Source organism: Carassius gibelio, chromosome A14, assembly GCF_023724105.1.
Source record: "Carassius gibelio isolate Cgi1373 ecotype wild population from Czech Republic chromosome A14, carGib1.2-hapl.c, whole genome shotgun sequence".
Classification (NCBI taxonomy): Eukaryota; Metazoa; Chordata; class Actinopteri; order Cypriniformes; family Cyprinidae; genus Carassius; species Carassius gibelio.
In genome coordinates this window covers 16,144,375-16,156,000 of record NC_068384.1, presented here as the reverse complement: position 1 = coordinate 16,156,000, position 11,626 = coordinate 16,144,375, and the positions used below count along the sequence as shown (strand labels likewise).

Genomic DNA, 11,626 nt, shown 5'->3' with positions numbered 1-11,626 from the left:
GTCCTCTGGCCTTCATTATTCACCCTCCATCTTTCATTTCTCACCACTTCATCTTTTACCCTCTTCCCTCCTCATTTATTCTCACTCACTCACTCTCTCTCTCTCAGTTTCTCATACATTTGCCACCACATTTTCTCCTTATCTGCTCATCTATCCTTTATTCCATCTGCAGTATCTAGGAGAATCTCACAAAACCCATCAAGAACAAGTCAGTCATATTCACCCCAAAAACAGGCGATTACAGGTGTTTTGCTAACTTCCGCTATTAACATCCTCTCCAAAACCTCACTCAGTTAATCACATGTGAGCAAAGACACTAGGGCTGCGCAATTAATTAGAAATAAAACCTGATTTACTAGCTGTTTTACCCTGTGATTTTTGCTAAAATAAAAAGCTTGTTATTTAATGCTTGAAAATAAAATTAATCATAAATCGTTATTATTATTATCCCTATATTATCAAAAAGTTCAAAAAGTTAAAAGTGAAATGTTTGTATCCATCATGGTAATGGGATTTTGGTTTTTGGATTATGCTTGTCACAATGGTCCTTAAAAACTGCTTCATTGTCTTTATTCAAAATGTGTTTTACATTTTTTTCTTTTGCTTTTGGGCTGAAATGTAATCTGGACATGTTTTTGCGAAATCTTCCTGTTCATTTTCTATCTCACTGTGTGTCTGCAATTTTGTCCCGCCTCTGTTTCCACCTTCTTTTCCCTTTCAATTTGTACTTCTCCTCTCCACTTCCCTCCTCTTCTCTAATTCTCTCCTCTCTCCCCTCCCTATATTTTTTCTACTTTATTACTTTCTTCGATTATCCACTCCTATCTTCCCCACTCAATACTTTCATTTCATGCTCCTCTCCTCTAATCTTTCACCCAATTTCTCTCTCATTTGCTCTTGTCTTCCTGTTTTCTCTGTTTTAACAGGGTGTCCCGTGCTTGCCTCACTCTGTCCGTCTCTCTCTCTCTCACAGTCTTCTCAGGTTCTCACCTCATTCTCATGTTTTCTCTCACTGGGAGCAGCTCTCAGCTGAAAAGTTCCTCATTGTTTGCCTCCACTGACTTTTCAGGTGAATTTTACATTTTACTCTGATATTGAAAAAATAAAATAAGAAATAATATTTTGCATAAAAAAATTAAGCCTGTTTTAGGACTATTAAGATCTTTGTGTTGTATAATGATAAATTAAAAAAGTTTTGATTTTGGATGAAATATGACCTATATATATATATATATATATATATATATATGTGTGTGTGTGTGTGTGTGTGTGTGTGTGTGTGTGTGTGTGTGTGTGTGTGTGTGTGTGTGTGTGTGTGTGTGTGTGTGTGTGTGTGTGTGTGTGTGTGTGTGTGTGTGTGTGTGTGTGTGTGTGTGTGTGTGTGTGTGTGTGTGTGTGTGTGTGTGTACATATATTAGAAGCCAATTTTGTATTGTTGTTTTCTAAGGAATATTGTAGTGTTTATTGTAAATTATTCATTTGTAATTTGGTGCACAAGAATAATTTCTTATTATTATGAGTGTTGAAAATATTTTTGTGTGAAGCATAATACTTTTTTTTCTAAGATTATTTGATGCATAAAATTTGTATAAGAACAACATATTTTGAAATGTAAAGATTTTTTCTTTTGAATGGTGGTGTATTCTCATATCCTCAAAAATATTAAGCAGCACAACTGTTTTCAAAATTGATTATAATAATAAATGTTTCTTGATCAGCAACGCAGCGTACTAGAATGATTGAAGGATCATGTGACACTGACGACTAATGACTGCTGAAAATTCAGATTTGCCATCACAGAATACATACAATTTTAAAAGATATTAAAATAGATAACAGTTATTTTAAATTGTAATATACTGTATTTTTGGTCATATAAATGCAGCCTTAGTAAGCATTACCAAACATAAAAAAATCGTATTCATTCCAAACTTTTGATTAGTGTCAGAATCACAAAAGAGGTTAAAAAGCCATTGCTGTTTCTGTTTCATGCCGACTTTAACAGTTTTTGTAAGATCCTTTCAACCTTAATCATTTCTGCTGTACTGCAATCCACTGTTTCTCAGGGGAAAAACTGAGCCCAGTCTACTGAACTGACCGGGAAAGGCTTTTAACTTGAGAAACCTTTTCACATGCCACTACATGCACACTTAAGAAAAAAAAAATTGATGGCATAAACAAATTAAAAACATGCTGTCTTAGCATAGTTAATGCACACACACACACACACACACACACTTAATCTTGTTTCATCTATGCGCTATCATTCTGTCATAGCATCCCTCCATCTCTGCAGGAGTGTACTTGCTGATGCCTGCAGACGTGATTTACTACGCCTCATTCCAACATGTCGGCTGACTCACAACTTACTCACCGCAAACTTACCTTCATAAATGCTGCCCTGTGCATGTGCAATGGCAATTACTTAAAAGGACGTTCTTGTAAGTATGTCTCAGTGTGAGCCCACTGGGTTTTCAGAAGCTGCTCTGTTAATTCAGGAGACGTTTAAGTTGTGTTTAGATGGATAGATAGATAGATAGATAGATAGATAGATAGATAGATAGATAGATAGATAGATAGAATTTATAGATCTATCTGTGAACAGTTTGAGATGTTCTTGAGATCACTTCTGAAACTCTTAAGGAGAACAAAAAAGTGTAAAATCTCTTTCGCACTGAATTTGATTTATATTGCTGTTTGGTAGAAACAAATGAGATATTAAAGAGATCAATTTTTTTGTTTCAATTTGCATTTTAGCACATATGCTCAAACACCAGGTACTGCTGCACAGATGGCTTCATTCATTATCCCAGTATGATCACATGACTTTGACGGTCCACACCAGTGAGTTGACTGACACCTTCATTGGCCAGTCAGATCCCTTGACTTCCCTCCTGCTTCCCAACGCCTCCGATGCCTGTACAGTTGGAGTCCTGTCACTTCCCTGGACTCAGTGGTGCTAATACATCATGTGACGGTCCGTCTGGAAGTCCTGCATGCGCGACTCATAAATGTATAGATCAGGACGGGTGAACGAGTGGACGGTAAAAACCTCACGGCAATGATGGATGTGGACCCCAGAGGGAACATCAGCCAGCAGCTATTAATCAAATGCACAACAGGAAACAGCACTTCTGCTTGACATGGGTTTTTGTGCTACAAGACTCCATTAGAGGATGAGTTACAGGAGAAATCAGATCACTCGCTGCCAAAAATCACTCTGGATCAGTAGATTTTGCCCAGTTTTCTACAATATCTGAACATTTTAAAGTTTTTGCAAAATGGGCAACAATAATTCACCACAAATCAAGGTCTTCAAAGATCTTAAGTTGGAGAAGAACATCTTAAATTCATAAAATCATAATTCATAAAATTCATTAAAAAATTACCCATTATGTTTTGTCTTCACATAAACATAGATGCTAAATAATATTATTTAAAAATCAAGTGCATTTATGCTTAAAATTAGAGCAAACATCTGCCAATGGGAAAGCTTGTTTTCATTTTGAAAAGATCATTTTTTTTCTGGCTCTGCTGGCAGATATTTGTTCTTATTTTGATCATAAACTCACTTAATTTTGATGATTTTCTATATGTCCACCTCCATTTATTCCCTAAACGTTCTTTGCTTGGTTTTCAAAATGCCTTAAATATTCCTTCTTCATCTTCAATCTTCAGAAACGGTGTGATGTATCTGTAAGAAAAAAAATGAGACAATTTTAAAATATATTTTGCGTCTCAAATAAATATGTCTTGTTTTAAGGGTGTTCAGATGCCTTACTAGAAAACAAGACAAAATACTGATTAAGAAAATGCAGTTTTACAGTGCAATTGACAAGGCAAATAAACGGAGATGGAGCTGTGATCTGCTGCTTATGTGTGTTTATGCCCGCTGTACAGCGCCAGCCATATGTCAGCATTCTGTGGTCACATCTGTCGAAGGGGACACTCACAGATTGGGAGTGTGTGAATGTGTGTGCATAAGAGAGAAGGAGAAATAGAAAGAGAGAGAGATTTCCGAGCCCTATACGCCTGCCATATCTCATATTCATGTCTCTTTCTGTCACCTGTTCATTTGTATGGCTGTGACAGATCTCATTATGGCGTTGGCACCGCTTCAGCCCGTCTTGCCAACGCAGCATTCCAGGATGGAATTTTCAACGTGTGCGCTTGTTCTGCATCGCGTGCGCACGCACACGCCCTACCGTGTCACCAATTACTGCTGTTGTCGCCTGCTACAAACATGACAGAAACAATAGCATTAATTATCTGTACACAGGCGATGCCGTCAGTTGCCGAGGGTGTTTTAATTGTCAATTAGCTAACGAGGGCCTAATTAACGAAAAAAAAAAAAAACTATTAGTACCATCTGTCATGTGATTGTCAGGGATATTGCCATGGTGCAAGATGTTGATTAGTAACAACATGCTTTGACCTGCAAGCTGCAAAACCTCAAGTTAGAGTAAGTATGTTAACAGAATGTTAATGTGTAGAGTGGGATTAACACAATATGCATACAGCAATAGAGCAAAGGTCAGATTTAGGAGAGTGAAAAATATTCTGTTTTGAACTTTACATAATATCCTGTTGAATTTTTCTTGACCTCCAGGGTTGTACTTTTGTCCCATACTTCCTGCTTTTTGTTGTGTATGTGGATTATATAGGTTTTTCATTAATAATCAACCTTTTTTTCATTGTTCCATAGCCTAAATGAATCTCTTTCTTTCTTTCTTTCTTTCTTTCTTTCTTTCTTTCTTTCTTTCTTTCTTTCTTTCTTTATCCTGAATTACCTTTATCTTCATTAATTTTCATAAATGTATTAAATATATTATTTGCATTTTTCCTTAATTTTAACTATTATTTGTTTTATTTTATTTTCATCAAATAATTAACTATTTATTTTAATAGATTTTCATCAAGTACTTGACATTTATTTACATTTTAATTTAACTAACATTTTTCTTTATTACACATTTTTTAAGAAAATGTATTTATTTTAATTAATTGTCATGAATTCATTAACATTTTTGTTTGTTTTTCAAAAATTAAAATGGGTTTATCTATTAATAATTGTTTTCATTAATTAATGAACTTTTTCATTTATTTAATTTATTAATTATTTTTTCTTAAATTATATTATATATATTTTTAAATATATACATACCTTTATTAGTTAATTATTTGAACCCAATTTCTCTTGCTGGGTTCAAAAACTACTTATACAATGAGGATCAGTGCATTAACTGAATGAAGAAAAAAATATTTCTCTTGTTTATTGTATTTAAGTATTAGGACCATTTATCCTACACATAATAAAATAACCATTAATGGAATCATTAAGGAACCGTAACTGTTCAGTGGATTTAGAACCAGAATTGTTAAATTCCTCACAAATCCATCCCTAATGGCAGTGCTGGTTAAAAACATCTCTGACTTGCTTTTTGGGAAATGTTGTGAAGTGCAGCGTCTGGTAATGTGTCTTAAGGTAATGGCTGTTAACGCAGCGTTCTGCATTGTGAAGAGCGCTTTTGATAACGTCGGATAATGTATGAAGTGTCAGTGAAGATGATTTGCTCTCTTCTCATCTCTCCGTGCTGCATATGGCCTTTATTGATTAAGATGAATCCCTCAGCCTTTCTGCTTATTAAAATATTGATCAGAGAGCAGCTGACGGGGGAGTCAAAATGGAACTGTGTGTGTGTGTGTGTTTGAGAGAGGAGTTTTTTTGAGCAAGTATAATGTCGTTGTCCGCTTCTTTTTTGTTGTAGGACAATACAATTATAAAATTATACTTATTAAAATGGTATTATTAATTGTACAGTGAAAGTTAAACAAATGAAAATTATAAACACCTCAGTGTGTGTGTGAGTCTAGAGATAAGTTGAAGTGTGAGAAAGTGTTTAAATGAGAGAGAGTGTTTAAATGTGTTACTGTGTGTCTGAATTGTGATTGTGTGTTCATCACTTACGAATGGTTTTACAGTCATTTTTATGGCAAAGTACCATGGTAATCTCATAAATAAAACCATGGTAGGTCCAAGGTTTTTTTTCTTACCATATGCAACCATAGTACTATATGTTTTATAAATATATATCATGTTAATTGTAATAAAATTCAGTTCCATTCAATTTTATTTGTATAGTGCTTTTCACAATGCACATTGTTTCAAGGCAGCTTTACAGAAAATGCATGTGTCTACATTACAATTTAGAGTGGTCTGTTTTTTTAAGGTATTACCATGTTTTTGTACATGGTGCCATGATAATCCTTCATTTTTACTTGTATTTACATGATATATTTACCAAATATCACCAGGTTACTACTGCTACTGTCCTATTTTGAACTTTTACCATGATAGTATATTGGTACTCTTGAAAGTACCATGAAAACCATGGTAAATTACATTATACAATTACTCTACCATAGTAACACCCGTATTTGTTACATTTAAACTGTGATAATATTTCTGAATATTACAGTATTTCTTGATCAAATAAATATAGCCTTGGTAAGCATAAAAGACTTCTTTCAAAAAAAAAAAAAAAAAACTCTTACAGACCCTAAACTTTTGAATGGTGGTATCTTGGAGTACTGTATAAATACCATGGTACTTGAAAATGGAAATGGTTTTACTATCTGATACATCTCTGTATCGGGGGAACACCACAGTACTCATTGATAAAGGCTTTGTGACAGTGTGTTTATGGTTTGTGTGCGAGTCAGTGTGTGTGTGTGTGGTCAATAGGAAACAGAAGCAGCTATTGTTTTGTGACCTGTGAGACCTCGGTTCTCTCTCTATAGTCGTCTAGAGACCCCACTGCTCCCTATTTACCGCTATGGCCTCTCTTTATCTGTCTCTCTTACAGATACACACACACACACACACACACACACACACACACACACATTCTCATGTTAACCATTATCTTCCATGCGTCCTGTATCCTACACACACACACACACACACACATAACTCTTTCACAGTGGGACATTGGTCAAAATATGTCTTTGCAGAATAAAGCGCACAAACTCTTCTTTCTTTCTCCTCTCTATTCATTCTTATCAACCACACAGCATCTCTGTCTCTCTCTCTCAGTCTCCATCTTTTATTCTGTCTCCAGACATAACCAGAATGCAACAGCTCTTCTCTGTTGGATGACTGAAGAATGCTGCCACTGAAGGGGTTTCAGAGGGTGAAACTGTGAAAATGGCGCCTTTTTTCAGTTTTTGTGTGGCATAGTTTCTGTGTGAGGAAAACCCTACCCAAATTTGCATTAAATCTGACTAAATCTCACTTTGGGAACAACCTTATATAGAAAAACAGTTCATAAGTAAAGCATGTTTATATATTATATTTATATACACTACCATTTAAACATTTTGGGTCAGAAAGACTTAACCCTAACACTATTTTTTTTTTTTTTAATGCTCATATTTCTTAAGGATGCATTCAATTGTTCAAAAGTGACAATAAAAACATTTATAATGTTACAAAATATTTCTATTTTCTTTTCATCAAAGAATCCTGACAGTAAAAAAGTATCAGCATTACAAGCATTTTAAACATTGAAAACAATCTGCATATTAGAATCTTTTCTGAAGTAGGCCTAATGATGCTAAAAATTCAGCTTTGCCAATAAATAAATAAATTCAAATTGCTTATATAATCAAATAGAAAATGGCTATTTTAAATTGTAATAATATTTCACAATATTACTGTTTTTACTGTATTTAATAAATGCAGCCTTGATGAGCATAAGGCTTATGTCAAACATTTGAATGGTAGTGTAATTTAATAAATATGCTTAATCTGTTTTTTGTTTTTTTAGGTAGGGCTGGTGAGTTATATACAAACAACGAAGCTTAAATAAATATTTGTTCGCCGGTGTATTTGTTTGAAGCAGGGATGTGTTGTGTTACTGTGCTAGCGTGTTAGGAGGGTGTATTTATTAGTGTGTGTGTGGCAGGGAGGTGTTTTGTGCTCAGACAGGTGTGTAATAGGTGGATGATCATTTTACACACACCTTTACACACGATCACTGCTGACCGGAAAGAGAAAGAGAGAGAGAGAGAGAGAGGATGCATATCACACACAGAGCTGTAGTGAAGGACGGAGCAGATGTGCTGATAGAGAGATGCTCTTAGTAGAATTGTTATTTCAGATTGATGTGTCGAATATGTGCTTCATCCTTCCCTCTCTCACTCGTTCCATCCAGCCGATGAGTGGTATCTATCTCTCCCCCGGCATAATGAAATACCCTCTCCCATAATATCACACACATACACACACGTCTCTTTTGAGTTAAGTTCAATATGATTATGGTCTGTCTAAATATTTTGCCCCATAGAGATATGATATGAAGATGTCTGTTCTGAGGAGCCAGAAAGAGAGAGCATGAAGAATGGAGGAGTAATGATGCTCTGTGAGTGATAACAATTTCCCCTGAGGATCACACACACACACACACACACACACACACACACACACAAACCAACATATTGACTTTTACTATCGCACAAAAAAATGTACACAAAAACATTATTGTCACAAGCCTCACAGCAATAAGAGTTAAAATCCTCACTTGCACACACACTCCTAGTTGTTGTTGTGGAGATGATAAGGGTATGATAATGTTATTGAGCGATCGGTGATGGGGGCAAACAGCAGGGAACCGGAAGTAAAAATCCCATTCATTTTCTTCATAGAGAAATTGATTTTTGTGATAACACATAAACCTTTCCAGACAGATCTACCATGAGCTCCGAGGATTTTAATCGATGGTGTACATCTCTGTAGGAGCCACATCAGTGCGAGAAATACACTTTATACTTAATCTCTATAGTCCTAAAGGGAGACTGTCTAGAGACTGTGTTGCTGTGGTAAATGAGCTCAGCAGCTACTGGTTGCTCAAGTGCGGCTTTATGAATGACATATTTGAATACATTTGGTTAATTTTGTATTAGTCATTAGTTTGGAAACGCATCACAATAATCCACAGGTAATCCACACGACTCCAGTCCATCAATTTACATCTTGTGAAGTAAGATGTTAGCTGGTGTTTGTCCATCGAGAAATTTTCAAATCTTAGATTCTGGGCAAAATAGCGGTCCAAAATCCATAATAACACTTCCTCCAGTGAAAAAGGTGCATTCCCTGTTATCCTCTTACATTAAAATCCTCAGACATATTTGTTTAGAAGTGTTTTGGACCATTGTCACATGTAAACTGTGTCTGATCTGTTCATATTTCTCTCTTGATTCGGATGAGATGGGGTTTTCACTGGAGAAAGCAATATTATGGATAAAGGACCCATATTTTAAAAAGAAGCTATGATTTAAAATAAAAAATGTCTTGAATTTAGTTTCTTACAAACACGCAGCTTTTCACTTTTTCACTTCACGAGACTTCGTTGTTGATGGATTGCTTGTGGATTATTGTTATGTCTTTATCAGATGTTTGGACTTTCATTCTGACGGCACCCATTGACTGCAGAGGAATCATTGGTGGCTGGTTAGCAAGAGATGTAATCTTAAGTCCAAATCTGTTGTGATGAAGAAACAAATTTAGCAGATTTTCATTTTGGGGTGAACTATTCCTTTAAGACTTGCACACTTATTTTATTAACAAAATTTTCAGGAAAACCTTCATGCCTCAAATCGAACAATTATTCATATATATTTTAAAATGCTTATGGGGAGAATGAATGGATAAAAATTAAAATGTGGTATTTTCCTGTTTATTGTAAATGCTGATAAGTGTATTTATTTTGTTATCCTAAATATTAATTCATTCATTCATTTGTATTTGTTTATTTTTTTAAACATGAAACTGACATGCAAACCATAACCCCTTTAAGAAAAATGTTCAATTGTGAAACCTTACAAAGTGGTTTTATTAGATTTCTCAGTTGTTCTGAGGACGTTTTCAGAAATTTCATGCAGAGAGACCAAAAGCACACCCGCGCACACACACACACACACACACACATTAAGGATCCTGGCATCATTAATTTCTCTCATTAAGCCTCATTGTATCTAATGAGAGTCTTGGTGTCAATGTCCCTGCTGTGATAAAATGGCCCTCTGCAGACACTTACCATATAACAACAAACCTCTCATTCATAATCGCATAAATGTCACCAGCATAAACACAAACAGACTGAAGTTCGTCCTCAGAGCTTGTCAAACTCTCAGACACGATCTGACGGAGACGTGGCAGGATTGAGGTTGACAGTGAGCAATTGTCCAGTATCTGCCACCTGCCTGGAGCTCTGAACCTAATTCACATCTGTGTGAGTCTTTTTTTCTCTTCATGTCACCCTCTAATGAGACTGCTAATGACCAACACCTGTCTAACAGTCCATCCCGATCCGAGATCAGTTTCTTTTGTCTAATGAAGAGTTTCCATCAGTGGATCTCAGATCAGTATGTGCTATTTTCTCATTCAATGGCAGTATGAGCTCAGGTTTGTGTTCCAGCTGATTAACCTCTCTTTCAAACGTGAGAGAATGTGTTTTAATGGGAATGGTTTGGAATAAAAGGCAGTGTTTTGTTGCAGACGGTTGTGCTGCGGTTTGGCGTGGAGTTCACAGCGTTGACGGAGGTCCAGGGGAAGCGCTCTATTCACAGTGAAGCGAGATGGACACAGCAGGAGAACTGGACTCAGAAGCTGTGTGAGCGGTGGCCAGGCTAAAGTTTAGTGCTTGTGTGCTGCAGAATGAGTATGACTGTTGGGCGAGTATCAGTGTGTTTTAGCTCTGTGTCTGAAAGCCAAAAATGCTGTCTTTTGTGGAAGGCAACGAGCCCAATTTCAATGTTCAACATCCTTTCTAAGATTCCTGCTGCTGGTCGGATTTTCATAATTGCCTATGATATCCCACAATCTTCACTGTTTGGTTTGACATTTGGTGGAAAGAATAAAAATAGCATTTGATGGAGCAGTTAAAAGGAATACATTTATTAAAATTTATACAGAGAAATAAGCACTAAGGTCACTAAATGTTGACTTGGTTATGATTAAAGCTCACTTGAATTTGTTCTAGATCATTAGACATGACATACAAGGATGCCTTGGAACCTAGTTTAAAAACAAAAAACAAAAAAACTTCCTAAAAGGAACATGTTGAAAAAGGAATATTAATTTAAATGTGTACTATCCCTTTAAGGCACATGCTAAATCCCACTTGAGGGAATTACCTGTTACACATTCAGATAGAACACACACTTGTTGAAGCACACACACACACACACACACGCACACACATCAACAGAATAAACGCAAACACTTTCCACCTCTGTCATCTTATCTTTCAGCTTCTGCCGCAATCTGAACTACCCTCAGCATCGGAGACAAAATGTCCTATAAAATAGAGCAATTTGTGTGTGTTAGATGCGTTTAATGTTTATTTTATTGTCCTCGGGGAAAAATTATATTTGAAGAGTAAAAAAAGAACGAAACCAAGTGATGTGCACTAGAAATTTAATTAGGCTGAATCTGTTTGTGTGGTTTGTGCAGATGTGCAAGTGTGTATGTGAGTGTGTGTGTGTGTGTGTATGTGAGAGAGAGTGTGTGTGAGATATAGAGAGAGAGACACTTGTATAATGGCTAGATCAGACACAGAGACAG

General features: G+C 35.9%; 1 long non-coding RNA gene across 1 annotated transcript; it reads left to right on the top strand.

Annotated features, from left to right (window-relative positions):
- The first annotated feature begins 9,995 nt into the window (after positions 1-9,995).
- LOC128027654 (uncharacterized) lies at positions 9,996-10,937 on the top strand. Its single transcript, XR_008186781.1, has 2 exons — positions 9,996-10,465; positions 10,559-10,937. It is a non-coding gene; the product is annotated as an uncharacterized LOC128027654 (long non-coding RNA).
- Positions 10,938-11,626: the final 689 nt, after the last annotated feature.